The sequence below is a fragment of the Dama dama genome, chromosome 4 (genome assembly GCF_033118175.1).
Source record: "Dama dama isolate Ldn47 chromosome 4, ASM3311817v1, whole genome shotgun sequence".
Classification (NCBI taxonomy): domain Eukaryota; kingdom Metazoa; phylum Chordata; class Mammalia; order Artiodactyla; family Cervidae; genus Dama; species Dama dama.
Window position 1 is genome coordinate 30,710,725 of NC_083684.1, and position 25,562 is coordinate 30,736,286.

The window sequence follows — 25,562 nt, forward strand, 5'->3', positions numbered from 1 at the left end:
CACTAGGATGCCTCACTCGCTTCAGGCACAGGCTACATCAGCCTTAACTATAGGAAGTCAATTAGAGATCTCTAGGTGGAGGGATCATCACCCTGCAGACAGCAAACTTCAGGCTCAGAGAAGTCAAGGCATTTGGCCAGGAAGTTGAGGAGCAGGACTTGAACCCAAGGATGTCAGACACCGATGGTTGTGTTTGTGACCACTACCTGGCAGCATCCTCACCCCTCCACACCTGGCTTGAGAGACAGGGGGACAGAAGATCTGGGAGTAAGAGCTGCTTCATTGTGGGGATGCCAGGGTGAGGTGGGCAGATGGTCTTCCTACAGGCAGACCTGTCCAGGGAATGGACCCTCCACAGGAGGACAGGACCATCTGTCCCCAGAGGAATGCAAAACACCAGGGAGGTTGTAGTCAATCCTGAAAGGGCAGTGGACCAGTGGCCATTCAGGACTGCTGCTGACCCCTCCTGGGGGCGCCTTCGCACCCTCTTACGGGTCCTCCAGTCCCCTTTGTCCCACCCGCCCTCCCTCGTCTCTGCCTGTGACTCTTGTGTGAGTTGGGCAAGTTCCTTGACCTCTCTCCTAGATTCGTAGGTAGTGTTTAAGCACCCTCCAAGGATCAAGGATAATTGGTAAGACCAATTACGGTTGTTCTCTTCTCCCGTCCCTTCATCCTGGAGAGCACCGAGGGGCAGGGGTCTGGACCCCTGGGGGCTGAGTCTCCTCCTCCGACACCTCGAGCATCGCTTCCCACCCTGTCCCATCCCTCCTTAGTCTCCAAGGAGGCAGGGAGAGCGGGACTCAGCCCGGGGTCTACCGGCGCACCCCGGGTGCGCCCACCCTCATCCCCGCGCCTCGGTTTCACATCCACGGAAGGGGCTTGCGCTCCCGCGCGTCCCTTGGTGCGGTCTCCGGGTGCGGTCCGCAGAGGCGGCGGGGCGCAGCAGGCACTGGGGTGGGTGTGGCGCCCCGCCCACCCCGCGCCCGGGCACCAAGAACCCACGTGATTTCCCGGCAGAGGCAGCCGGCTCCCAGAGCCCGCCGCCGGGCTGCTGCGCGCCTGCTTTCAGTTTCAAGCGGAGCGCAGCCAGGTCGGGAGCGCAGCCGGTGAGTACGCAGCGCTTCGCGGGGCGAGCGGCGCGGGGAGGTTGGGGTGCGAAGGCGGCGCGGCTGCTGGAGGACTCTGGAGCCCGGCGTTCCCACGCCAGGTGGTGGCTGGCCAGGCAGATAGATGGTCAAGTACGGGAGGTCGGGCCGGCTGGACTGATGAACGGGTAAACAGCTTGGGGCGCCGGTGGGCAGGGCGGCTGAGCGCCTGCCGCCCTGGCGGAGTTTGGGGGACGAGTGGCGAGCCGCAGAGGAAAGCGAGTCCGGGTCACCCGGCTTGGGTTTCGGGACGCGGCTGCGCGCCTGCTCCCTCCCACTCCTCCACCTTCGCAGCGCTCTTGTCACCCCCTGGAGCTTCAACTTGTAATTGCCGGGTGAAGAATTCAGAAGTCCCGCTGCTCCTGGCGCGCAGTTCAGACTTCTTAGCCGAAAAAGCTTTTCGGGATAGACAATTCCAAACAGGTGCAAAAGTAGCCCTAGAATTTAGGTTGAGCTCTACGGATAATGCCTGTTTAGTTATGACCAAGCCCCGTGTAACCACCACGGTGGTTAGCTTCAACAAGCCAGCCCAGTTTCACCCCTGCCACATGTCATTTTGAAACAAATAGCAAACAGACATCACAGCACCTCAACCGAAAAATTTCACGACGTACTAAAAGACTTTTTAAACAGACGTAGCCTGTTTAAATTTTTTAACAGTAGTTCCTTCCTGTCAAATCTTCGCAGACTATTCTTGATGAATAGTTAACCTCAGAAGTAATAGGTGAATACACGGGTGGCTTTTTGTTTACATAGGTGCTGTTTCCTCACTTGCTTTTTGCGTTTTCAAGTCGTTTTCTCATGGAGGGGGCGGGAGGGGGACAAGATCTGGAGTTTGCTGGAATGGCCCGTCTGTGCCGTTTGCATCCATTTTAGAAGTTGGGGTACTTATGTTTATTTTTTAAGAAGTTGGAGGTTCAGCAGACTTAAAGCAATTTGAAAACCAGTACTTCCCAGCCTCCCAGACCTGGGGATAGCAGAAGGTGGTATGTATCCAGAGCCAATACCTGGAACCTCGTTTCTCCAGATTGCTTTTCTTTCTCTCTGAGAAGCTATAAGCTCAGAAAAGCATGAGGTTCAGTCTCTTATCAGAGAAAAGAAGGGGAGATAAAGCTGATGATTTCATGGTGCATGCAGGTTCCCCATCTAGGGTGCTTTTCTCAAAGCTTAATTGAAGATAGCACCCACTGGGCTGGTCATTGACTATGCCCACCTGCCTTGCCTGCAAAGCACAGCACCAGCTTGATTGGCACCTAGCATAGGAAGGAGACAAATCAGGGCTCTCAGCACCTTGAATTTGCTTGGTGTTGGTGGTGTTGGTCAGTCGCTAAGTCATGTCCGACTCTTTATGACCCCACGGGCTGTAGCACACCAGGCTTCCCTGTCCTTCACTGTCTCCTGGAGTTTGCTCAAACTCATGTTCGTTGAGTCGGTGCTAACCATCTATCTAACCATCTCATCCTCTGTCGCCCCCTTCTCTTCCTGCCTTCAGTCTTTCTCAGCATCAGGGTCTTGTTTGATGACCATGTCTGTTGTATCTCTCAGAACCTCGGTCTCTCACGTGTAAAATAGGGATGATGATATGTCCCTCCAAGTGTGTTTTATGGGTTGATGGATGAGTATGCCCTGTTCATGGTCAACTTCAAGGTACTGCACGAGGGTGAGGGGTGAGAGTCCTTAACGAAGGCAGACAAGCAGAAGGGAAAGTTCTTTGGAAGAATCTGACGATGTGCTTGGCCTTATTCCTCCAACAGATGGATACAGAGGTGATGGATGTTTGTGGCACCGGTCCGTCTCCCTACACTCCCTACATACACCTACCTCCCCTCTGAGAAAATCCAGCCAAATTACTTAGGGTGTCTTCCTCTGTCTGTTATGGGTTGAATTGTGTCCCTGAAAAAGATAATGGTGAAGTTCTAAGCCCTCTATTTCAGAATGTGACTTTACTTTGAAAAAGAGATTGCAGCAGATGTAATTAATTAAGATAAGGTCATATGAGAGTAGGTGGGCCCTTAATTCAGTATGACTGGTGTCCTTATAAGAAGGAGGCTGGCATAGAAGATAGAGATACGCAGGGGGAGAAGACAGCCGTGTGACACAGAGGCAGAGATTGGAATGAGACATGGACAAACAAAGGAAGTTCAAGAACTGCCTGAAACCACCAGAAGCCAAAATTGGCAAGGCAGAGCCCACGCCTTGAAGCTTCAGAGGGAGGGTGGCCCTGCCCGCACCTTGATTTCAGATTTCTGGCCTCCAGAACTATGTGAGTATAAACTTCTGTCATTTTAATTCACCCATTTTGTGATCCTTTGTTACAGCTGCGGCAAAGCTAGAAAACTAATTTGCCATCCCAGAATCTCCCCTCTGCTTTCCAGTTAAATACATATGCAACTACTTTGTAAAGACTCTGTGCTTTCACTGCAAGGGGCATGGTTCAATCCCTGTCCGGGGAACTAAGATCCCACATGCCATGTGGCATGGCCAAAAAAAAAAAAAAAACGTCTTGGAGGCATTCTAAAGATGTAAAGTACTGGTTTTCTTTACCAGATCTGTTTTTTGAGTGTTGGCTGGTAGCCCAAAGTCTTGACTGAAACTCAGTCTGCAAGGCAAACACCCAGTTGATTTGAATAGGAAAAAAAAAAAGTGAAAAATTGATCAGGCTGGCAGTTGGTGCAAGGTGTCTGGAGAAGAGAAGGCTTTTGGTCCCTGAGACTACCCTGAAAGACCATGTTTCTGCCATCCACTCTCCTTAAAATGAGGTGGAAGTGGTGAGGCAGGCAAAAAACTTGGTTATATATTTGGGACTTGTTACCCATAAAGTAAGCATGATTATGTAACCCCCATGCCATCTGGGGTTTCCTAGATCCTTGAGAGCTGGGTGAAATTGTCATGAAACCCCTTTATACCCCTTTGGGAAGCCCTAAGTATTCTCAAGCTCTCTGTGGATCTGAAAGGTGAGGACGGATGTGAGCTTAGTTCTTCTGACTACCTCTGACCCCAGACTCTTCCGCTCTGCAGTCACCCTCTCTGCCTACTAGACCAGGGCATGAAACCAGCAGGTTTCCCGGGGTGAAAAGATGGTGGGCCTGGGGAAACCTGAGTTCATTTGTTTACCCTACCAGTTTCCATTCCAGGTTCTCTGGGATGGGACTTGCACTACATCCTGTGAGTCACTCCAGAGTCTTCTGATAAATTCCCAGACACAGGAGTCTTTCCCAGAAAGGTTTTTAGCAGCCCTTTTGGCTGGGACGCCTCTGACATTTGGCAGAGGAGAATTTCAGTGAACTTGAGGGAATGTCAGTATTCACACTCAGGTGACCTCTCTTCTCAGTCTGATTTTCCTCCTTCGGGTCTTTTTTTCTACATATGTACATTCCTTTTTTTTATATATATAATGAACTCATAAAAACCAAAATGGAATTACACATTTTCAACTAAGTAACATAGAATTATGTATTGAAGGAAAATTAATGGCAACCCACTCCAGTATTCTTGCCTGGAAAATTCCATGGACAGAGGAGCCTGGTGGGCTATAGTCTGTGGGGTCGCAAAAGAGTCGGATACAACTTAGCAACAACAACAAAATGCTGTGATATCATTTTCAAAAAATATTTATTTATTTGGCTACAACAAGTCTTAATTGCAGCATGCAGGATCTTTAGTTGCAGCATGCGAACTCTTAGTTGTGACATGTGGGATCTAGTTCCCTGACCAGAGATCGAACCTGGGTCCCCTGCATTGGAAGCAGAGTCTTAGCCACTGGGCCACCAGGAAAGTCCATGTGATATCATTTTTTAATTGTTCATTTATTTATTTTTTTGTATAGCAGAGTTTTATTAAAGTGAAAAGGGACAGAGAAAGCTTCTAACGTAACATCAGAAGTGGGGCGGAGAGTGCCCCCCTTGCTAGTATTAGCAAAGGAGTTATATACTTTTTAAATTAGTTATTACAATAAATCAAAAGATTGTCTCCAGGTTATAAAGATCTTACTAGACCCACTCCCATAATTTACATTATAAGATAACAGGATTAGCCAGAAGGTTTTCAGGAAGGAGAAACTCCTCAAGCAGGATACATTGTTGTTATATAATCCTTAGTACAGAATTTAAACTGAGTTGTTTGTTGTTTAATTATCAGTTCCAGACTTAAAGAAAAAAAAACATTTCATGTAATTAAGACTAAGGAATGGAGAGGAAAAAAAGATTTGTCCTTTCCTCCTGCTTGAGAATTCCGGACCCCTATCTCCAAGAACCCCAGATCCCTTTCTCCTCCTCGGGGATCCCGGACTTCTTATCAACCTGCATAGGAATGGACTCTCTCATTCCCCCCTTTTCTTTTAGGAGAATTATGTTGCCAAGGTAAAGGGGCATTGTTTTCATTCCATTAACCACTTCCTGCTATTGAGGGGTGTGGTCCCTAAACTGTTGAGGGAACATATTCTCCTAACCCTCATATGGAGGGTCTCTGATCCAGGGGCCTCAGGTAATAGTTGGAGGATGCTGTGGCACTCGTAGGAGCCTGGACGACCTTTTGTAACTTAAAAGCTTTCAGATGGTTAGAAACAAACTCCATTTTACAGTTACAGATATAAGGCAAAATAGTCATTAAACCAAGTTAAAACCTAATCAAAATTAAAAGTCACATTATGTCCATAGTTAAGGTACAGTATGTTATACCAGTCCATCTTAGGATTGCTAGACGTCATCACAGAGTTGAAGAAAGTCCTTTCCTTGAAGCAGAGAAACCCACCATGGGAAGTCTTCAATTGATGAGGAGGTTGAAAAGCTGAAAGCTTGTCCTGAAGATTCCGGACAAGCCCCCAAGATGATAGCTTACAGTGAACGGTGTTGGATTCGTGATCTCAAAAGAAGACGACTTTGGGAACAGGGACCAGGCTTGATCATTCAAGAGCTTTTGTATAGCAGAGTTTTATTAAAGTGAAAAGAGACAGAGAAAGCATCTGACAAAGACATCAGAAGGGGGATGGAGAATGCCCCAGTTGTTTAGTTTTTAGAGGCTAGTATTGATACATCCACATAGTAAAATAATATAAAACATACAAAAAAGTATGTAATGCAAAGTAAGACTCCCCCTCTCCCCTATCTCCCGGGCACCTGATAACCCTTCCTGAAAACAATCATTTATCAGATTCTTATGTCTCCTTTCATAGATAGTCTAGGTGGGCCTTTACAGACATATATATATATCTGCGTGTGTATAGTGTTTGTGTATAAATCCCCTTCTCAGAAATGGTAGTATACTGTATACAGTATTTTTTTTATCATTTCTTAATTAAAGTTTTAAAAATTACTTATTTGTTTTTTGGCTGTGCTGGGTCTTCACTGCTGCTCGGGCCTTCTAGCTGCCGCGAGCGGGTGTGACTCTTTGTTGAGGTGTGTGGGCTTCCTATTGTGGTGGCTTCTCCGGCTGTGGAGCACGGGCTGCAGTAGTTGTGGCACGTGGGCTTAGTTGCTCTCAGGATGTGAAGTCTTCCTGCACCAGGGATTGAACCCGTGTCCCCTGCGTTGACAGGTGGATTCTTGTCCACTGTGCCACCAGGGAAGTCCTATCTTGCCTTCTTTTTCATTGTAATTTGGAAATCGTTCCTCATTAAAACAAACAAAAAAAATCTGCCTTTTTCCTTTCTAAGAGCTACACAGTATTTCACTGCTTGTTGTTCCATAATTGATTTAACTATTGTTGGACAACTAGGTCTTTCCCATCTCTTATTATTCTAATCAGCACTGTACCAAATATCCTTGTGCAGTCATCATTTTTACCCGTGTGAGAATCGATCTTTAGGGAAAACATCCAAGAGTGTATTTGCAAGGTCAGGGGAAAATATGCAGTTTGGACTTTGATAAATCTGGCAAATTACCCTCCTTAAGTCTTGTACTGATTTTCACTCCCACCAGCCATGTGTGAGGGGGCCAGCTTCCCACCCCTCCCCAAAACATGTGTTATCAGATTTTCCATATTTGCAGGTCTAATAGACAAATAATGGTGTCTCAGTTTTTTTTCAGTTCTCTTATGAATGGTTTGAGGCATCTTTTCAAATATTTTAGGGTCACTTTTCACAAACTCTTCATATCCTTTGCCTCCTTTCCCATTGAGTTGTTGGTCTTTTTCCTATTGAGTTGTGAATGCACTTTACATATTAAGGAGATGTTTTGCTGAAAGTTTTGCTTTCAGGTTCAAAGGATTCATTAACAAATGACTCATCATACACAATAAACAAATTTCAGTATTTAATAGAGGATTAATTGACTTAATTTCAATATACAGTCATTAAAAGAAGAGAAATAAAAAAAATAGGGAAAAGTAACAGCACAAACATCACCAAATTGGCCTGCCCAACATGTGGACTTAAACAGCATGCTGGGAAGTCCCTTGTTAACAGCAATCTGGAGTCCCAATTCGGAAAAGGTCCCAGATGGTGCGTGCACCCCACAAGTGAGACTTCAAATTGCAGTTTCGGGGGCTCCCGCTTATAATCCCAGGCTATGAATTGATATCATCATCAGTTTGCAGGCACAAATTCAGCTCTTTTTTTACTTTCACCTTTTTACAATGCTGTTTGTTTCACCTTGTGAGTCATAAGATTTCGTTAGACCCCAGGGGGTTGGGCCAGACCCTTAGAGGTTCAAGAATTGCAAGACCCACTCCCCTTCTTATCTAAAGTTTCGCCTGACTCACGGTATCTAGGCAGATCAGAGGCAGGTCAGAGGCCCGCTCTCCTGAAGCCTGCACAAGACTTCCTTCCTCCATTTTACTTTCCCTAACAGGAAATTACCTATTTGTATTATGAATATACTATCATTTAAAAAAATATTTTATACTTTTTATTTTGTATTAGGGTATAGCCAATTAACAATGTTGTGATAGTTTCAAGTGAATAAGGAAGGGACTCAGCCATATACCTACATGTATTCATTCTCCCCCAAATGCCCTTCCCATCCAGGCTTCCACACAACATTCAGCAGAGTTCCCTATGCTCTACAGTAAGTATTCTCTCATCTTAAGTGGCTACATACTTGTCCAAAGAATGGTTGAACTGTATTTGTTAGACGTTTAGATTGTATCTTGTTTTTTCCTGCACACACGGACTGTTTCCTCTGTTTTATATTAAAAAAAAGAAAAGAAAAGAAACCACCCCAAAACAAGATGTGGCAGTTTAATTCTTTCCATAACCCTTACCAGAATTCTTCTCAGGGAAGGAAGTATTTCTGGAAAAATGCCTTGATGGGATTGGGGTGAGTGGGACCTGTGTGTGTAGAGGTCATCAGGGGTCAGCAGGTCAGCAGAGCTTGTGCGAGGGCTAGGGGTGCAAAATGTGCTCCTGAAGTGAAAGATAGGAGGAGATAGGAGAGAAGGGAGGATGAGGAGAAGGTGGCGAGGAGCTAGGCTAAACAGGAAGAAGACCCCCAGAAACTTCTTCGGGATAGGATGCCCAAAGTGCACTTAAACTAAGGTGATACACATGCTTCATGCGAGGTGGATGCTGACAACGGCCTAGCACCCGCTCCACTCTGCGGTCGTTAACTCAGTGCACATCTGCCTGGATTCTGCAATGTGCCAGGCTGTGTGCTAGGTACTGAGCTATAGGCAGAGACATGACAAGGCCCCAGCCAGGGAGCTGACGTGCCAGTGAAGCAGACAGCACCCAAGTACACGAAGATGTGCCGTAGACATCAGGTAACAGTGAGGGAAACTGGGCAACTGAGCTCCTTTCGCCTGTAATGTAACAGAACCTGAGTAGGAGCCCTCTGTCCAAGGAGATCTGCCTGTGTGGGAGCTGTAAGCTTCCCCAGGCCATGGTATTTCAGGGTGTCTGAGCCAGTTCATCTGTACTGGGAAAGATGGGGCTGCCCCAGCTGACTTCCAGCCCTGTGAACGTTCTGGTGACCAGAGGGCTGCTCACAGCCTGGACGGTTTCCTTCAGCTCTCTTTCCACTGTGAACTTGTAAAAGGATATGTGGACTTTATTTTTAATTTTGGTGTTGTGTTAAAATACACATAAAAATTTCCATCAACCATTTTAAATGTTTTAAAAAATTGTTTATTTTTGGCTGTACTGTGTCTTCATCGCTACACAGGCTTCCTTTTGTTGCGGCAAGTGGGGGCTACTCTCTAGTTACAATGCATGGGCTTCTCATTGCAGTGGCTTCTCTTGTTGCAGAGCATGGGCTCTAGGGTGTACGGGCTTCAATAGCTGCAGCACATGGGGCTCAGTAGTTGTAGCTCGCAGGATCTAGAGCATGGGCTCAGTAGTTGTGGCAAATGGCTTCGTTGCTCCATGCATGTGGAATCCTCTCAGACTGGGATTCGAACCCAAGTCCCCTGCATTGGCAGGCAGATCCACTGTGCCACCAGGGAAGTCTTCTGTCAACCGTTTATAAGTGCACAGTTCAGTGCTTTTAAGGACACTTATGTTGTGAATCCATCACCATCATCCATTCCCATAACTCTTTTCATCTTGTAAAACTGGAGTCTTGTGTCCATTACCCACTAGCTCTTAATTCTGCCTTCCCCTCACCCCCTAGCAGCTGTCATTCTACTATCTGTATGGATTTGACTACTCTAAGTATCTCATATGGGTGAAATCATACACTGTCTTTGGGGGACTGACATATCACTTAGCTTAGGTGTCCTCAAGGTTCATTTATCTTGCAACATGTTGCAGAATTTCCTTCCTTTTAAAGGTTGAATAATACTCCATTGTATGTATAATCACATTTTTCTTATTCATTCATTCATTGACGGACACTTGGATTGCTTCCGTGTTTTACCTCTTATGACCAGTGCTGCTGTGAACTCAGGTATACAAATATCTCTTCAAGATCCTGCTGTTAATTCTCTCAAGTATAGATCCAGGATCCAGGGTCATAGTATAGTTCTATTTTTGATTTTTTGAAACACCTCCATACTGTTTTCCACAGCAGCTGTACTGTTTTACTTTCCTACCAACAATGCACAAGGGTTCCAATTTCTCCACATCCTCCCCATCACTTTTTGTTTTCTGGGTTGTTTTTCATAGTTGCCATCCTAATGGATGCAAGGTGATATCTCATTGTAGTTTTGATTGTGTGTGTGTGTGTGTATGCTCAATTGCTCAGCTGTATCTGATTCTCTCATGGACTGCAACCTGCCAGGCTTCTCTGTACATGAAATTTTCCAAGCAAGAATACTGGAGTGGGTTGCCATTTTCTGCTCCAGGGGATCTCTCAGACCCAGAGATTGAACCCACATCTCCTGTATCTCCTGCTTTGGCAGGCAGATTCTTTACCACTGAGTTACCACTGAAGCCCATTTCCCTAACGATTAGTAGGGCTTCTCTGATGGCTCAGGGGTAAAGAATCTTCCTCCAGTGTGGGAGATGTGGGTTTGACCCCTGGGTCGGGAAGATTCCCTGGAGAAGGAAATGGCTGCCCACTCCAGTATTCTTGCTTTGGAAATCCCATGGACAGAGGAGCCTGGCAGGCTACATTCCACAGGGTGGCAAAAGAGTCGAAAACAACTGAGCAACTACAACCTAGCAACAGCAGCGATTAGTAACACTGAGTGCCTTTCCATGTGCTTGTTGGCCATTCATGTTTCTCTTTGGAGAAATATCTGGTCACATCCTTTGCCCATTTTTAAACTGACTTCTTTGGTTTCTTGTTGAGTTACAGGAGTTCTGTCTGTATTCTGGTTATCAATCCCTTATCAGATATGTATTTTGCAGATATTCTCCTGTTCGGTGTGTTGCCTTTTTACTCTGTGGGTAGGATTTTTAATGTATGACTTAAAATTTTTTATGAAGTCCAAATTTTTCAGTTCTTTTGATGTCTGTGCCTTTGGTGCCATCTCCAAGAAATCATTGCCAAACCAAATGTCGCAGTGTTCATTCTATGTTTGCTTCTAAGAATTTATTATTTTAGGCTTTGCACTTAGGGCCTTATCCATTTTGAGTTAGTTTTTATATATGGTATTAGGTCAGCGGCCAGCTTCATCCCTTCACATGTGGATATCCAGTTTTCCCAAAACCATTTGTTGAAAAGATTGTCCTTTTCCCCATTGAATGATCTTGGCATTCTTTCAAAAATAATTTGACTATATATGTGAGAGTGTATACTCCTTATTCTATTCCATTGGTCTGTATGTCTGCCTTTATGCCAATACCACACTGTTTTCATAACTGTAGCAAGTTTTGAAATCAGAAAATACGATTCCTCCAACTTTGTTCTTTTTTTCAGGATTGTTTTGACTATGTGGGGTCCTTTGAGATTCCGTATGAATTTTAGGATGGGTTTTTTTTCTTTTAATCTTTACAAAAAAGAGGTCATTGGAATTTTGACAGAGATTGCATTGAATCTGTAGATCACTTTGGGGAATTTTGACATTTTAACAATTGTAAGATTTCCAATCCATGAACATGAGATGTGTTTCCATTTCTTTATGTCTTATTTAATGTCTTATTTTTTCAGCAATATTTTGTAGTTACATTGTACAAATCTTTCACCTCCTTGGTTAAGTTAACTTCTGAGTATTGGGTTGGCCAAAAAGTTCATTCAGATTTTCCTGTAAGTTATTATGGAAAAACCTGAACAAGCTTTTTGGCCAACCCAATGTTTTATTTATTTTTGATGCCATTGTAAATGGAATTGTTTTGGTAATTTCCTTTTCAGATTACTCATCATCCATATTTAGAAACAACTGATCTGTTTGTGTTGACTTTGTATCTTGTTGCCTTGCTGAATTCATTTATTAGTTCTAACAAGTTTTTTTGTGGAATCTTTAGGGTTTTCTACATATAAGATCCTGTCATCGGCAAACAGATAATTTAACTTCTTCCTTTCCGATTTGGATGCCTTTTATTTCTTTTTCTTGCCTAATTCACCTGGCTAGAACTGCTAGTTCCGTGTTGTAAAGAAGTGATGAAAGCAAGCATCCTTACTTTGCTCCTGATCTTAGAGGAAGAGTTTTCAGTCTTTCACCATTGAGTATGATGTTTGCTTTGTGTTTTTCATGTGTAACTTTTATTATGTGGAGGTAGTTTCCTTCTGTTCCTTGCCTGTTGAGTATTTTTGTCATAAAAGGGTGTCTTTTGTGTTTAGTTAACTTTTTGTAGTGAAATGTTTAAATTCTTTCTTAATTTTCTTTTGAGTATATTCTATAGCTAGTTTCCTTGTGGTTAACATGAGGATTACATTTAACATCCGAATATAACATTCTAATTTGAATATAGTGACTTCACTTCAGTAATGTACAAAAACTTTGCTATTTTACAGCTCCATTCCCCCTGTTTTCTGTTGTTGGTGTCACAAAATTACATCTTTATACTTTATATGCCTCAAATATAAAATAGTAATTTTAAAAATGCATTAGTCTCCTAGTGTTTGTGGAAAACAAGATTTAAAACCAATTACAGTAATACTAGCTTTCACACTAATAATTGTTTTGCTTTACATGTATACATAAATCCTGTAGAAAACAAAAAGTACAAACTATTGCTGCAATAATACTAGCTTTTATGATTGTCCGTATACTTACCTTTATTGATATCTTTATTTTTCATATGGCTTCAAGCTACTATCTAGTGTCTTTTCATTTCACTCTGAAGAGTACCTTGAGCATTTCTTGCTGGGCACACCATGAACTCCCTCAGCTTTTGTTTATCTGGAAATGTCTTGATTTCCCCCTTACTTTTGAAGGACAGTTTTGTCAGATATAGGATTTTTGGTTGACAGCTTTCCTTTTATCACTTTGAATGTATGGGCCTACTGTCCTCAGGTTTCTGAGGAGAAATTTGCAGATAATCATATTGAGGAGCCTGTGTATGTGATGATTCACTTCCCTCTTGCTGCTTTCAAGACTTGAACTTTACCTTTGAGATTTTGGTTTTTTTTTTTTTTTTTAATAATTTTATTTACTTTTTGGCTGTGCTGAGTCTTTGTTGGTGCATGAGCTTTTCTCTAGTTGTGGAGAGTGGAGGCTACTCTCTAGCTGCGCCGTGTGGCCTTATTTCATTGACTTCTCTTGTAGAGCATGGTCTTCAGGGCTTCAGCAGCTGTGGCACGCAAGCTCAGTCTTGCAGTTTCCGGGATCTGACGCACAGGCTCAGTAGTTGTGGTGCCAGGCTTAGTTGCTCTGCAGCATGTGGGATCTCCCCAGATCAGGGATTGAATCTGTGTCTTCTGCATTGGCAGGCAGATTCTTTACCACAAGGGCAACCAAGGAAGCCCCTCTCTTTTGTTTTTGAAAGTCTGCTTATAATGTGTTTTGATGTGGGTCTCTGAGTTAATTTCACTTGAAATTCATTGAGGTTTTTGAATGTTTATATTCAACTCTTCCATCAAATTTGAGAACTTTTCAGCCATTATTTCTTCAGTTTTTCTCCCTGTCCCTTTCTCTTCCTTCTTCTGGCGCTCCCACAGTACATGTGGTGGTCCACTTAATCACGTCTCACACATCCCTTAAACTCTGTTCCCTTTCTTCAGCCTTTTTCTGTTTCTCAGCCTTGATAATTTCCTTTCTTCTATCTTGAAGTTCCCTGATTCTTTCTTCTGCCTGCTCAAATCTGCCTTTGAATCCCTATCTGAATTTTTCATTTTCAATATTACATTTTTTTCAGCTCCAGAATCTCTTCTTGGTTTCTTTTTAGGTTTTCTATCTCTTTATTGATATTTACATTTTGTTCACACAACTTTTTTTTTTACTTTCTTAGCTCTTTGGGACTCTTTAAGGCAGTTGTTTTAAAGTATTTGTCTAATATATCTGTCCTTAATTTTTTTCAGAGACGGAGTCTATTGAATATTTTTTTTCCTTTCAGTGGGCCATTGTTTCCTTTGTATGCTTTGTGATTTTGTTTTTGCTGTTGTTCTTGTTGAACACTGGACATTTGAATCTAATAATGTGTAAAATCTGGGAATCAGATTCTCCCCCTCTCCAGGGTTGCTGGTTTTGGTTATTGGTTTGTTTGTTTGTTTTTGTATTGTTGTAAACTGTTTCTGTGCCTAGGGTCAACCTGAGATGTAAACAATGTCTTCTTATGTCTTTTCTGAACCTTTTCTTAGGCATGTGCAGTCACTTTATAATTTTCCCCATATGTGTGGTTGTTTCTGAATGTCCTTGTCTTTAATGTCTGGCCCCCAAAAGGGGAAAAGCAGAATTGAAGGAAGAAACAAAGGCATTAACTGAAAGTTGCACAGTTGTGTCCAGCTCTTTATGACCCCATGGACTGTAACCCTCCAGGCTCCTCTCTCCATGGAATTTTCCAGGCAATACTGGAGTGGGTTGCCATTCCCTTCTCCATGGGATCTTCCCAACCTAGGGATCAAACCTAGGTCTCCCGAATTGTGGGCAGATTCTTTACCACTGAGCCACCTTTAAATCTCCTGAAGGTCACTTCAGTTGAGAAGAGGCTTGCAACATGGAGGGAGTGGGGTGTATCAACCATGGCTGCCGTTTCTGTCTGCGCCTCTGAGATCAGAAGCAGCAATCAACAGTTATGGCCCACGTCTCCAATATCTGGAGGACAGGGTCCTCTTTACCCACCCTAGCTGCTGCAAGCTGTGTGCAAGTTGTCCCAGGAGCAGGAGCACAGCTGACTGCCACGAGTCTGAGGGGTAAGGGATAGGTACCTATTACTGTGTCAAGAGCTGAAATTGACCAAAATTGACCAAAATTTAAGAGTCCAGACTTGCAGTTGTAAGCTTTCAACAGACTCCAGAGTTCCAAAACAGTTATACCAGATTCTGCTCACACAATTTTTGTCTAAATGAGGAGACAGAATCCTAATGCTTCCTACTCTGCCATCTACCCCAAATCCTCTCTTGAACCATTGTTTTGTGTATACATTCTTTTTTTTTTAATATTCTTTTCTGTTATGGTTTATCATAGGATACTGAATATAGTTCTTTGTGCTATACAGTAGGATCTTGTTGTTTATCCATTCTACACATAAAAGCTTATATCTGCTAACCCCAACCTCCCGCTCCATCCCTCCTCCAGCCCCCTCCCCTTTGGCAACCAACAGTCTGATCTCTGTGTCCCTGAATGAACCATTATGTTAAAAGTTTGAGACCATGTTGCTAAATTTCTTTCCTAGAAGACTGTGTGGATACAGAGGCTGCAGGCAGCTATAAAACTGCTTGATCCCCCAACATCCATCTTCTGAGGAGAGGCATGGAGCCCGTACCATCAGCAAAACCCAAACCCCCATTAACACCTTGCCTAAGAGATTACTTCTGCTCTTCATGCCAAATGGAGGGAAGACTCAAATCCTGGGGAACTTGTACTCTGAGGCATTCAGGTCTTGTCACAGCATCTTGTTTGAAGAGAGAAACAGCTTGCTGTTTTGCGTGTCTCACGATAGTCTTTTCCTTACTTGAAGGTGTTCTTGAAGGTGTCCTGTGCATTTTGCAGCCACAGAATTCTCTTCTTGAAGTGGAGAAGTCAAGCTTTGCCTCAGACTTACACAGCAGAGTCAGCCCAATGATGTTAGGTGGTGCATGGACAAGGCATTCGTTGAATCATAAAGTGAGAGCAGCTGTACTCTTTTCACTTCTCTCTGACCCTCCTGATTCGTCAAGAAGAAAGTCTCAGCTGACTGCTAATATCCGTAATGCCTCTCACACTGAGGACCACCTTTTCAACAACTGGAGGCCAGGTCTCAGCCCAGAGCCCCAGGGGGGCAGTTTCAGTACCGTTTCAGTGGGCATAATTTTAGTTTCATTTCCCTTGGGTCTCTTTGGAGGGGTTACCTTCCATGCAGGGCAAATGATACTAGAAAATCAAGTTCAAAGTGAAATGATTTCTAGAAAAAGTTTAAGGAAATGATATTCTAATTCTCGTATAAGGCAAAAATGTTCTCCAACATGGGTAAAAAAAAAGTCTTGAAACTTGTATTCCTCTCCTTAAAGAGTTAAGACTGTGGGAAAATTCACATGATATATTTCTGAAAGGTTTAGAACTTTTCAAATGAGTGCAGATTATATTTTATAGCAGAAAAATAATCAAATGAGTGCAGATTTTATTTTATGGCAGAAAAATAATCAAGAGCTATGGAAATGATTATTTTGTTCAGAAAGAAGGTCATTGGTTGAAAGCAGTGTGGTGCTTCAGTTAGGAAAGCGCCTCTGAGTTCAGTGGAGGGGTTTTAAAAAAAAAAACTTTTTTCAAGTTTTTGGCCATGCTGGGTCTTTGCTGCTATGTGAGGGCTTTCTCTAGTTGCAGCGAGCGGGGGCTACTCTCTAGTTGTGGTGCACAGGCGTCTCATTCTGGTGTTCTGTCTTGCTGCAGAGCGTGGGTTCTAAGGCACAGGCTCAGTAGTTGGGGCTCACGGGCTTAGTTGCTCCGTGGCATGTGGGATCTTCCCAGATCAGGGATCAAACCCTTTTCCCCCACATTGGCAGGCGAATTCTTAACCACTGGACCACCAACGAAGTCCTCAGCAGAGCTTTTAATGTCTTTTTTTCTTTTTAAAAAAATTTTTTTTGGCCATTTGCCATGTGGGATCTTATTTCCCTGACCAAGGATCAAACCCATGCCCCCTGCATTGGAAGCACAGAGTCCTAACCATTGGACCACCAGGGAAGTCCCTCAGGAGAAGTTTTTAATCCACTCTTTGCTTCTTGACTTCCCAGAGTCTGTAACATGAAGGTAACATCTGCCTTGAAAGGGTGATTGAGAACCTGCTGAGGAAGTGCAAGTGGAATACTGTAGCATGTTGCCCGGACCTGTACTAAGAACCCAGTATACGAGATTAGCATCAACTAGCATCCGCTGCAGATGGGCAGTCCCCCTCATTGTGCTGTAACCTTCATTATTGTTTTCCATCCTCAGAATGACACTGTGAAGTAGATGCAGAGTCATCACCCCCATTTGCAGATGAGGAACTGGAGGTACAGAGGAGTTAGGAAACTTGCCCTGGGTTGTGCAGCACATGTTGAAATGAGGATTTGCACCCAAGCCTCCTGACCCCTTATCAGTTCCACCAGTCCCTGAAAGGCGGGCTGGTATTAACCCTGCTTGATGTACAAGTGAGTCACGGCTCAGAGAGGGCAGGGACTTGCCTGTTATCACCCGGCAAGTCAGTTTGGGGCAGTGAAGCTCAGAACTGAGGCTCTAACCAACCAATCACTAACCTCCAGCCCTCTCCCCAAGCCTTTCTTCTGCCCACGTTTTGTGTGTCTGGGCGCTGTCAGTTGGCATGAGCGGACGTAGGTCAGTTGATCCATCCTGGAAGTAGAATTCCTCTTCTGACTTCAAAGAGTCCAGCTTTCTGGTCACTGATCTTCTGTCTTCTTTCACTTTCAAAAAAATGTTTTCAGCTTAAACCACACAGGTAATACATGATTAAATTCACTTTGCAAACAGCTGAATACCATGTCAGGTGCATACATCTCCATTACTCACTGCTTCCTGCCCCAGGTCTGTCCTCTCCTAGTTTGAGATAACCGGTTTGGTGTGTTGCCTTCCAGAACTTTATCTAAGGCTTTGCATTAAAAAACAAACAAACAAGGTGATTCCCTGGAGGTCCAGTGGTTAGGACTCTGCACTCTCAATGCAGATCCCACAAGCCATAACCAAAAAAAAAAAACAAACAACCCAAAACCAACAATTTAAAAAAACCCCAAAACACTTCTATTGGGCTCACTAACTGCAAGGCCTTGTTTTAAGCACTTTACATGTATTGACACATTCACAACCCTGTGAGGTAGATACTGAAGTTATCCTTGGTTTATTTATTTTTGGCTGTGTTGGGTCTTTGTTGCTGCACGCACAGGCTTTCTCTAGTCGTGGCGAGTGGAGGCTAGTCTTCATTGTGGTTCGAGGGTGTCTCATTGCAGTGGCTTCTCTTGTTGCAGAGCATGGGCTCTAGGGCTCAAGGGTTCAATAGTTGTGGTGCATGGGCTTAGTTGCCTCAAGGTATGTGCAATCTTCCCAGACCAGGGATGGAACCTGCATCCCTGCATTGGCTGCCGGATTTTTAACTACTGGACCACCAGGGAAGTCCTATCCTTGTTTTATAGATGAGAACATTGAAGCCTAGAGAGGCTATACAATTTGCCTGATGCCACACAGCCTGCAAATAGTGAAATGTTTAGTTCCAGCTTAGACAGTTGGCTCCAAAATTCATGCTCTTAACCTCTAAGTTATAAAAACATGGGATTATAGACCTGAATGAAGAAATACAGTGTTGGTGCTTTGTTTTCTATGTATTCTTCAAACAAATGGTATCATGTTATGCATATCATTATTCGTGTGTCTTGTTTATTCAGTTAATACACATAAGGATCCAGCCATGTCAGTGATCTTCATGCCCATGACCCAGAGGTGTGGTCACACCAAACTTTATTGAGATATGAGTTGGTCAAACACAGCTGCAGGATTTCCTTATCCAGTATGTGCTGCATATACCAGGCTGTATGGCTTTCTCTGGGCTTTCTGCCAGGCAGCTTTGTTGTAGAGTCAAAGGGTAGATACACTTTAAGTTTTAGAAATCACCTCCAATTTGCCTTTGGAAGTGGGCAGAGCAATCTACAGGCTGTGAATTTGAACCTCAGGATCTAATTTCTCCCCTTTACATCTTGAGCCTTCTTTGCCCCCCTGAACTCCCAAACCAGCACACAATTCCTCTGGGATCCTCTTCAACCACATGGTTGGAGATGAAAGGGGGATTTCCAGGCCTCAGCTTCATTTTCGGTTTGGTGTGGATGTGGGAGGAGTTGGCAGGGCCACAAGATGCCAAGGAGCAGGCCAGAGATGGAAGTGCAGGAGGAGCATCATTTTTCAGCAGACACCCTCAGGGTCCCATCTAAATGAGGCCACCTTGGTGGCCTTCCTATCCCCAGCCTCTCGAAGGCAAGAAGCCTTGTCTCTGATGGGGAAGCAAGGCGCTGGGTACAAGAGAACACGAAGTCACTCTGCCCACCCGGAGTGGAGTGCTGGGTGGCAGCGTGGCCTACAAGAGTAGTTCCCAAGCTCAGCTGGGCTGCTTCCAAAAGTGCCTGTGTCCCACCCTCGGAGACTGCTGTGCTTGATCTGGGGTGCGGCCCATTGGAATTTTTAAAACCCCGGATGACTCTAACATGCAGGCAGGTTTGGGACCCACTGGCCCTCCGGAGGCCCAGGACCCTGTTGGGCAGGAGCCTTCTCACCAGCCACTTCTGGTGGGTGCTGGACCCAAACCACCAGGCTGAGCGGGAAGGGCAAGGCCCCTCCCCGGCCACCTGCTGTCCACATTTCAGAGAAGGGTGCGCCCGGAAACCCCAGGGGGTCTTTTGGTGGAGAGTCTGAGCCCTCTGAGCAGGAAGTTGGCCGGAATGAAGCAGGCGGTTTCAGTTCTAGTGATGGGGGCTGGGAGCCAGATTCCTGGTTTCCAGTGACAAGGAGAGAGAGGCCCTGTTGGATTTAAAACGGACCACCCAGGCCCAGGGCTCAGAGTACAGGCTCATGCCACCCTCCTCAAAGACTTTGAGACAAGAAGATGCTTCCTTAACTCCCAGCTCTGTATCTTTCTAGCTGGTGATGTGGGGAGGGTCCCTCACTCCTGGGAGCCTTGGTTTTGTTTTTTTTTTCTTTTTTTAATTAATTAGTTAATTTGGGTGAGTCAGGTCTTAGTTGCGGCACTCGGGACCTTTGATCTTTGTTGCGGCATGTGGGCTGTTAGTTGTGGCATGAGGGATCCAGTTCCCTGACCAGGTATCAAACCCCGGCCACCTTGTTGGGAGCAGGGAGTCTTGGCCACTGGACCACTAGGGAAGTCTTGGGGCTCGGTTTCTGCTTTGGTAGACCAAACGAACGGGTGCATATTAAGTCCTGCAGGACCCTGTCATTGTGAGGGATGATAAAGATGATGGTTTTCAAAAGAAATCATCCCCATCACACACCCTCCGCCTCCCGCCCCACGGAAAGGTGCCGGGTCAAGGACCCCTCTTGCCCTCTCTGCCGGCTTTTATTGATGAGGGAAGGAATAGCTGCTCACATCTCCCTGAAGGTACCCGTCGTGGGGACCCATGAAAAGAGGATGATTCCTGGGGTGGGGCTGCATTAGCCCCCTCTAGAAAATGCCTGATGGCTCAGTCTGGTCCCACTTACACTTCTTACTTGCTGTGAGTGTCAGTAAGGCCTTCCCCTCTTGGGACTTCAGTTTCCCCAACTGTAAAATGGGCCTGGGAACATCCCTGGCCACCTGGTGGTTAGGACTCCACACTGCCACTGCAAGGGGCACGGGGTTTGATCCCTGGTCAGGGCACTAAGATCCCATATAGCCGCAGTATGGCCGAAGGGAAAAAAAGGCTGGGGAGTGGGGGAGTGGGAGCTGGCATGGATTCTTCCAGCTAGGTTCGCCTTTGCTTCTGGGCTCAGGTGTCCTCCAAAGCCTTGGACTGTGATCATCCACCCTTGGGGGATGCAGAGGCCCTGAGTTTTCTGTCGTCAGCCCACTTGGTGTGAGAGGGCTTGAAGGCCTCTGTGGGCCCTAGTCCACCCCGGGGTCCCCAGGCCTGACCTGTCCACTCGGTCCTGAGAAACCAACTTCAGCAGCACTTGGCTTGCTCTCCTTTCGATGTTTTGGTCTAAATGTCTTGAGTGGCTGTCATGGCCCGAGCCATGCTTTTCTTATGGTCCCCACCAACCACATCCTTCCTGATCTTCCCGCTGTCTGACCTCCGTCGCTCTCTTCTGTCCTCTTTCCTCCCACCGGGGCCCCGGAGCCAGGGCAGAACCCCAGGTCTGCCAGAACCAGCCGGAGGACAGGGCTTCCAGCCACCCATGGGCCCTGGTGCTCGGCTTGACCCTCCCAGACAGCCCCGGGAACAGGGACGGCGGGTGATGCCCCCCTTGTAGAGATGAGGAAATAGCCCAACCAGTGAGGTTTCGGGGTGCGGGCAGCACCTGTGACTGCCAAGCCCCAGCCTCGAGGGGACTCCCTCTCAATCCAAGCAAGAAGAAGGAAGATGCAGCCAGAGGTCTGTGACTCCAACCATATCCTCTCCTCCCTCCCTGTCTCTTCCTTCTACCCCGTGCTGGGCTGGGGCTGCAGAGGGAACAACACGGGTAATAATGGCTAATGCGCCAGATGTGTGCCTGGGGTTTTGCCTGCTTCACCTCCCATTGCCCTTGCCGAGTAACCGTTATTACCCCCAAGGCTGACCCTGCTGGTGTCCGGGTCTCCAGTATCCTGGACACCCTCTCACGGGCCTGTCCCCCACCCCATTCCCCATCCATTGTGGGCGTAGGCTGCTCACACTGCACCCTGCCCTGAAGGATTGCCCTTGGCTGATCCGAATGCCCCTCCTCCACTCCTTGGACGAGGCCCATAGCCAGTGTCTGGCGGATGTGGCCGTTGAGGGGGCGGGAAACAGCAGCCCAGCCCCCTTGCCTCTTGGCAGGATAGGCCTGTTGACCTGTCACTCATGCCAGAGCTCCCCGTGGTCAGGCTGAAGCTAGACCGCTCCTGAAACCGCATCTTTGCCTAACTTCTTCCTTTGCTGCATCCTGCTTCCGTTTCAGCCTTAATAAATAACTTCAACAGACACCCCTGTCTTGGGTTCTGCTTTTAGCAGCCTGACCTCGAACATCCTACTTTTATAGATGAGGACACTGAAGTGCCCAGCCATGGGGTAACCAAACCAAAGCCACACAGCCGGTACCAAGTAGAGAGTCGAATCCAGGGCCCTGTTGCCAAGGCGTTTGCTCTTGTCCAGAACCAGGTGGTGTTGCCAGCTGCTGAAGGAAGGACTGACCAAGAGGAAATGACCGTGCAGAGTGACAAGCCCTGCTGTGGGGAAGAAAGAAGAACTGCTAAGGAGGGAAGCCCAGTGGTGGGGGTGTGACTCAGTCTGGGAAGGCAGCCGGCAGGATTTCCCTGAGAAGGGAGCAGAAGTTGATTGGAGCTGAGTCCATAAGAAGGAGGAGTTTGCAAGATGGAAGGGAAAGGGCAGGGCATTCGAGGCAGAGCAGGGCATGGGTGCAAGGTGGGGAGTTGTGAAAGAGGATGGCGGGGTGGGGCCGGGAGCGTGGTCACGTGGCAGGCAGCAGGGATGGTGTGAGAAGGTCTAAAAGTGGCCAGGACCCAGATGGTGAAGGACCATTTGTTTACACTCATCCTTTGAGCCTTTCTTGAGAACCTGATGTAGACCTACTTTGTGGAAGTCATTCTAACGTGGTGCCACACTGCATCTTGCAGGTGGCGGGAAATTGTAGGAGGTTTAAACAGAAATGAGACCAGACCAGAGCTGAGTTTTAGAGATGACTCCGGCCAGAGGAGTGCGTGTTGGTGTGTATGCACATGTGCATGAGTGTGGACTGGAGGTGGGGGGGGGGGGGCAGTCTCCAGGCATAGGGAGCAACAAGAGCAAAGGATTGGGTGAAGGAACTGGCTCCCCTAACCTTCCACAGCGTGGCATGCCCCAGATAGCAAGAGAGATTCCCTAAGAGCACAGCGATGAGGGCGACAGAAGGGGCTGGCTGCTTAAAAGTGAAGCCAGGATGGAGCTCCCCTCTGGTCAAGCCTCCTATGCCCAACCCTCAGTGAGACTGGTGCCCTGACAAGGCCCCCTACCTTTTTCCCTCTTGCTGTCTGGACCTGGACTGGAGTGGCAGGAGCGTGGGACCGCAAACCCACATGCCTGCATTCCCTTGGGAATCTTACTGTGTGATGCTGGCTTTTCATTACCTCTCTCTGAGCCCCATGTCCCAGGAATGCATTGGTGATTCTTAGACATAACACATTTTCTAGGGAATCTTCCTGACCCAGGGATCGAACCCTAGTTTTTAATATGAACATTCTATGGCTTTGAAACAATTGTACCTGTTGAAAAGTTTTAATGTACACAGTGGTCCAAAGAGTATGGGTGGCCCTCAGTGTCCCTATCCTCAGATGCTCTAGTCCTTTATATAAGATGGCATGGTACAGTCAGCGCTTCATCTATGGGTTCCACACTTGAGGATTCAGATCCACAGATACAGAGAGCGAACTGTACAGTGTAAAGGGCTCTCCTTTGCCTGCTTCCCCCACATCCTCTCCCCAGGTACAATCCTGTCACCAGTTTTCTTGTGTAACCCTAGAGATGGTCTCTCTGTATGCAGATTCACACAGCACATTTAAAACAGACTTATGCCATAGCTTTTAAAAGTTGAATTCTCTTACTAGTATACTTTGGAGCTTTTTCCGCTTAGCATGTTTTAGCTGTTCATCCATCCTGTAGTATGTAATAGTGGCTCAGAGGTAAAGAATTTGTCTGCATTGCAGAACATGCAGGAGATGTGAGTTCGATCCCTGGGTCGGAAGGATCCCCGGGAGGAGGGCATGGCAGCCCACTCCAGTACTCTTGCCTGGAGAATCCCATGGACTGAGGAGCCTGGCAGGCTACAGTCCATAGGGTCGCAAACAGTGGACATGACTGAAGCGACTGAACGCAATGTTATTTTGTTCCTTTCTATTGCTAAATAACATTCTGTTGTAGTGACATACCATATTTTGCTTACTCATTTGTGAGTTATGGAAATTTTTATTTTTTTCACTTTTTGGCTATGAGGGATGATAAACATTTGTGTATATGTTTTTGTGTAAGTGTATGTATTTCATTTCTCTTGAGTATAAACCTAGGAGTAGAAAATTGCTGCGTTATAACTCTGGTTAGCGGTTTAAAGAACTGCCAAACTCCTCCAAAGTGGCTGCACCATTTTGTATTCCCACCAGCCGTATATAAGGGTTCCTATTTCTCCACATCCTCGTTAACAGTTGTATTGTCTTCTCTTTCATTGTAGATATTTGAGGGGGTATGAAATGATATCTGGTTGTGATTTTAATAAGAAAACTTTAATTGCTTAATTTAAAAATAATTCTTAAAAAAAAAAAAAAGAGGGAATTCCCAAGTGGTCCAGTGATTAGGATCCTGTATTCTCACTGCCGAAGGCCTGTGTTCAATACCTGGTCCGAGAACTAAGATCCCTTAAGTAGTGTGGCACAGCCAATAATAATAATTCTTTCCATTCAGAATACTTGTATTACTGTGTGTTTTAATACTATGTGTCTTTCCATATTTTCCCTCTCAATCAGTTCAGTTCAGTTCAGTTCAGTCACTCAGTCGTGTCTGACTCTTTGTGACCCCATGAATCGCAGCACGCCAGGCCTCCCTGTCCATCACCAACTCCCGGAGTTTACTCAAACTCATGTCCATTGAGTCGGTGATGCCATCCAGCCATCTCATCCTCTGTCATCCCCTTCTCCTCCTGCCCCCAATCCCTCCCAGCATCAGGGTCTTTTCCAATGAGTCAGTTTTCGGCATCAGGTGGCCAAAGTATTGGAGTTTCAGCTTCAGCATCAGTCCTTCCAATGCATACCCAGGGCTGATCTCCTTTAGGATGGACTGGTTGGATCTCCTTGCAGTCCAAGGGACTCTCAAGAGTCTTCTCCAACACCACAGTTCAAAAGCATCAATTCTTCAGCGCTCAGCTTTCTTCACAGTCCAACTCTCACATCCATACATGACCCCTGGAAAAACCATAGCCTTGACTAGACAGACCTTTGTTGGCAAAGTAATGTCTCTGCTTTCTAATATGCTATCTAGGTTGGTCATAACTTTCCTTCCAAGGAGTAAGCGTCTTTTAATTTCATGGCTGCAGTCACCATCTGCAGTGATTTTGGAGCCAAAAAAAATAAAGTCTGACACTATTTCCACTGTTTCTCCATCTGTTTCCCATGAAGTGATGGGACCAGATGCCATGATCTTAGTTTTCTGAATGTTGAGCTTTAAGCCAACTTTTTCCCTCTCCTCTTTCACTTTCATCAAGAGGCTTTTTAGTTCTTCTTCACTTTCTGCCGTAAGGGTGGTGTCATCTTCATATCTGAGGTTATTGATATTTCTCCCAGCAGTCTTGATTCCAGCTTGTGCTTCTTCCAGCCCAGCGTTTCTCATGATGTACTCTGCATATAAGTTATCAAATAGTGGATTTTAAATGGGTGTGAAGCTAATTTGAACTCTCTTCCATTCTTTAGATCAATTTGTTCTATTTTAAATCTGGCACCATCAGGTTTTAATGGCAGTAACTTTATAAGGTGCTTTTGTTTGGAAGTCTCTCTATTATTGCCTGCCTTTCCCAATGAATAGTCTCTGATATAATTGCCTTCATTTTTTTCTTTACTAATTCTAGTTCAAAATGTTTTTTATGAAATAGTTAAGACACGCAAACAGTTGTCATAGCTGCCATTTTTGTCTAAATGATCATTACTATAATTTTACCAAGTTCTCTGAAGTATCCTATTGTGTTGTTTTTAAGGCATTGCTTTAAATATGCCTATTAAGTTAGAGGTTTTCTTTTTTTTACTTTCTGTAGTCACAAGCAGGCTTGTCTTAGTCTGTTTAGCAATTCTGGCCGTCATAACAGAATACCATAGGCTGGATGGCTTATGCAACACACATTGAT

At 45.5% G+C, this 25,562-nt stretch overlaps 1 protein-coding gene across 9 annotated transcripts in view; it reads left to right on the forward strand.

Annotated features, from left to right (window-relative positions):
• Positions 1–1,014: 1,014 nt before the first annotated feature.
• The window catches only part of NLRC5 (NLR family CARD domain containing 5), an 86,043-nt gene continuing 61,495 nt past the window's right edge, over positions 1,015–25,562 (forward strand). For 8 of the 9 annotated variants that reach the window (XM_061138558.1, XM_061138556.1, XM_061138559.1 and 5 more), the window contains exon 1: positions 1,015–1,106. The gene's annotated coding sequence lies outside the window, so the exon portion shown is untranslated. Of the gene's footprint in view, positions 1,107–2,899; positions 3,409–25,562 lie in introns of all 9 variants that reach the window. The other variant, XM_061138557.1, reaches the window with a different exon arrangement.